This window comes from Nicotiana tabacum, chromosome 23, assembly GCF_000715075.1.
Source record: "Nicotiana tabacum cultivar K326 chromosome 23, ASM71507v2, whole genome shotgun sequence".
In the NCBI taxonomy this organism is placed as follows: Eukaryota; Viridiplantae; Streptophyta; class Magnoliopsida; order Solanales; family Solanaceae; genus Nicotiana; species Nicotiana tabacum.
In genome coordinates, this window is record NC_134102.1 from 10,918,137 (window position 1) to 10,922,710 (window position 4,574).

Consider the following 4,574-nt stretch of genomic DNA (forward strand, 5'->3'; position numbering starts at 1 on the left):
AGAAAATAAGTCCATGTTGGGACACATATGATACAAACAACCGGAATCTAAAATTCACTCATTGTCAGATCTAAAACTAGTTTCAGTTGCTAAAAATATAGTTCCCTCAATATCATCAGTTGCTAAACTAGCTTCGATGGTGTCAGTATATTTATGCTTATTTTTTTCCTTATGCTTTACTTTGTTTTTCAACTTATAGTATTCAGAGATAATGTGATCTTTCTTATGACAATAGCGACACTCTAAATTATTGTATCTGGATGTTGAGTCAGATTTACCCATAACAAACAAGCCAACTTCCGCTTGGGTTCCACTAGTTTCCCTAGTAATATCACCATCTATCTATTCTTTTGATTTTAAGATAGATTTAATATCCTTATAAGAGATACTATCCTTTGCATAAAGCATAGTATCTTTTATATGCTTAAAAGATGGGGGTAGAGAATAAAGCAGTAACACGACTTAATCCTCATCTTTAATTTATGCGTCTATATTACTTAAATCCATAAGAATGGAATCAAATGTGTCAAGAAGAGAGAGAATAGTGGTACATACACCCATACGAATTGTGTAAACCTTCTGCTTCACGTAAAGTCTATTTTCCATCGTCCTCTTCATATACAAGGTTTTCAATTTTTTTCACATATCTTTGGCTGTGGTTTCTACAAAAACTTCACATAAAACTTCATTTGAGAGATTTAAGATGATACATGATTTTGCCTTTTTTGTCTATGACGGCAAACTCCTCGTCCATCATTTTATCCGGCTTTTTCTCCTTTTCTTGCAACGCCAAATCTGAGCCATCCTGAATTAGGATAGCTTCTATCTTTAATTGCCACATTTCGAAGTTTGCACTTCAGTCAAATTTCTCAACATAAGTCTTTGTTAGAGTCATATTGGCTACTCAAACTAACCCGGTTAGATCCAGCTCTGATACCAATTTGTTAAGATCAAGAACCTGGGTATTGCGAAATTTAGCCAAACAATATTATAATGATAATAATAAAGACAATATAAGTTGATAATAATGGTAATTAAAAAAGATAAAGAAGACACAAAATAACGTAGTTCGGTCAAGGTCGTCCACAAACGGAGAGGAACAATTTCACTATAACAACCGGTACATGAAAGAGAGTATAAAATTAGAGATGAAACTCTAATTATCCCAAAATATAACCCAAGAGAATAACCTCGCAATAGCTTACAAAGAAGAGGTTCACTCAAAGTGTTTTCCAACACTAACTCTATGGAATATACCAAAACTCTCTATTACAAGAATACTCAAAATGAGTTTCTAATCAAAATGTGGGATGATTCAAATGAAATTAGATGACCTATATTTATATGGCAAAGTTCTTGGTCCCTAAGTAAAGAAAAAAAAAGAATAAAAGAATTTTTTGGTCCAAGCTAGAATGTTTTGGCTCCAAATTTAAATACTTTGGCTCCAAAATTAACCATGGATAAATTTAGGCCATGTCTTACAAAAATGAACGTGATGTATGTAAGTTCGAGTTGAAAACATTGAACAATGTTAGACTGTTAGTTGAATGCATTGAGCATTTTCTAAAGATTCTCCTCTGATTACAAGCAAACCCTAAGAGGACCGACAACTCCTTATTAGGAGAAAGAGTCCATGCAAAAGTCCAGAAACTTTAGAGTGCCATTAGACAAAAGAAACAAATCTTTCAATTGTAGCCTTTTCTCTAGCTATGAAGGAGGATTCTATTATTTTCCGTATCTTGAATTTCGCGCATTGAGCTTCAATAAAAGCTAGGTACCTACAAGTGTTCGAGCAACTTATTAGTGTGATATGAAATAATAAAATTCACTAAATTTATTGAATATCCAATAACCACATGCAAGGAATGAAAAGCAAATATCACGGGAAACATATTTAAACTAGAATATTGAGATAAAAAGATATACTATTTAAAAAAGATACAATGAATGTATAGTGGAACTATGTTGTTCGGACTCAAAAAAATACAACCACCTATATCGGATTCTCCAAAAGCATAATCATGCCGCTCTTGTTCGATCTTTCAAAAGTCGAATCCTTCAAAACTGCACTATTTTCGAAGAATCTGACACGCATCCTGCGATATTTTTGAATAGTCCGAACAATATAACAGGGAGAATCATAATACCTATTACCAACGTAACAATGAGTGTGAACTTAGTATGATATATACTTTAAAACGATTCAATTAACATTTACATAGTTCTAGCTAAAAGTAATTGTGGCACAAGCAAAACGGAATTCCATGAATGATAAACCATATTTCTTAGCTAGTGACATGAAAATGGGCCTGCCTTGTACCAAAATCTGACGGCTCCATTTGCCAGAGACCCCAAAAAAGAGTCATCATCAAGTATCAATGTACCGTAGCAAATTATGGCAAAGGATCTTGAAGATAGGGGCGGATGTAGGGTGTTAGTTACGGGTTCATCCATCTAAACCCGTTGGCTTTGGCTCGGGCCTTGCATATATTCTTAATAATTTACAAGATATGTGCAAATAATTGATTCGAACCCAGTAAAACAAATGAGTTGTGGTAGAATCCCGAACTCAAACTCATAAGGTTCAAATCCTGAATTCGCTTCTTTGAAGTGGATTGCTAGCACAAGAGATAGTGTACTGCACACAAGAGAGGTTGTTCAGATGGTCAACACCTCTCACCTACAACCCAAGATCCAAGGATCGTGGGTTCGAGTCACCAAAGGAGCAATAGCTCCGACAAAACGAAAGGGGATCAAAGGGAAATCAAAGGGGGAGGGGAATTTAAAAAGAAAAAAAAAAAAGAGATAGTGTACCTCAGAATCTGAGGAGATGAAAAACCTCGATGCAAAAGCAGTAAAAGTTTTCCATCTTGTACATAGAATTCCATTCAATTACAGGTATGCAACCTGTGTGTATGAATTTCTTGTACGGCCAAACTTACTAAAAGGATTTAACTAATATATACCAACAAAATTGTTGTAAACAAATTTTATACTATCATTAATGTATTTTAATCTGTTTAGCTGCCTTACAATGTACTACTTAATAAGTTCTTTTGCAAAGAAATTAAGTCCTGATATTTACATTGGACTACACCTTCCTCTGCCCTAAAATCAATACACAAAGTAATAAAGACAAACTGCAGACCTTCAAAGGGAAATGCATAGTACTCCCGATTAAAGAAATATAAAAGATGGCGGCGTTCATCTCAGGAAACCCTAAGACATAGCTAAACACAATAAAGAAGAAGATATAAATATATATATATATATATATATATATATATATATATATATATATATATATATATATAAGGTGAAATTATTATATACTCCCCCATTACAGTTTATCTGGCGGAATTTCGAGCATAATTTTTGAAGGAGTACTTCTAAAGCTGAAAATATCAAACGGTTAAAGGAAAGATAATCAAGGACCTTTTTCACCCTCTACATCCCATATCGTGATTATTTTTTTATTTTTGTTCCTTCTTGAAATTATCTAAATAAGGTAATAATAAAACATTTAATGGAATTAATATTAATAAAATACTCTTACCTCATTCAGATTGAGTTTTGTAGAAGCATCAACCATCGATCCGGATATATACTAAGGAAAATAGATAAATTAGCCATTCATTGCTGCTGCAGCATCATCAAGATTCTCATATCAAATTAACTAAGGAGCCATAGGGAGCAAAAATATAATTTTTTCACCCACAAAATATACTATATGTGAATCTTGAAGATGCTGCATCTGCAAAAACTGACTGCAAAAACTAGAAAAGACTGAAGGTACTCGTCAAAAAACCCTAAACAATTAATAGTATACACTGAAATAAAGAAAGTTTTCAAGCGTAAAGGGGAAAAAATTATATTTTTAAAAGAAGAAAAGAACATCTTTAAAGCTTTAGATCTATATGTTCTTCACTTTTGAAAGAGAAGAGAAATTGCAAACTATAGAAAAGGAGAGATAGAGTAGGAGGAGAGATTGTAGTATTGAACTTGATGATGATAAATGGAGCCTAACGAGGGTTCTATAAATAGTTAATAGTTGGATAGTGACCAAGTGAGAAAAAATAAAGGAATAAGAAGAAAGGCTTAACTTATAGGCGTATTTACTATAATAAAACTTTAGTACTAGTATTAGTTTTGTCCACTGACGGATTAAAAAGGTTTACACCATCAGTCACTTTAAAGAAATTGCATGTGATTCTCTACGTTATAATTGGTAACCTTAAGAAATAGAAAGTAAGCAGTAGTATTTTATATTACATCAAAATACACTGATCGTATAAAAAATAATTATAAAACTCATATACTTTTTAATCAATACAATTTAACATGTTATAAAATATTACTTTTATTATTTGAAAAATTAGTAATGTAAAGGAATAAATAATAGCCATTAATAGGAGTAAGAGATTTTTAACTTACTCGCAATTACACCAATCCAACGAGTACATAACACCTGTTTTCGCACACATTATTATTACTAAATTTTAATTGATTAATATATATTTTCACCCCAATGTATCATTTAATCATATTAAATTAATCTAATTTGGAGTAAAATA

General features: G+C 32.2%; 1 long non-coding RNA gene across 1 annotated transcript; it reads right to left on the reverse strand.

The window, feature by feature from the left end:
• Positions 1–1,068: 1,068 nt before the first annotated feature.
• Positions 1,069–4,125, reverse strand: LOC142177623 (uncharacterized). Its single transcript, XR_012706187.1, has 2 exons — positions 3,557–4,125; positions 1,069–2,147 (listed from the first exon to the last, which is right to left on the reverse strand). It is a non-coding gene; the product is annotated as an uncharacterized LOC142177623 (long non-coding RNA).
• Between the last annotated feature and the right edge of the window lie 449 nt (positions 4,126–4,574).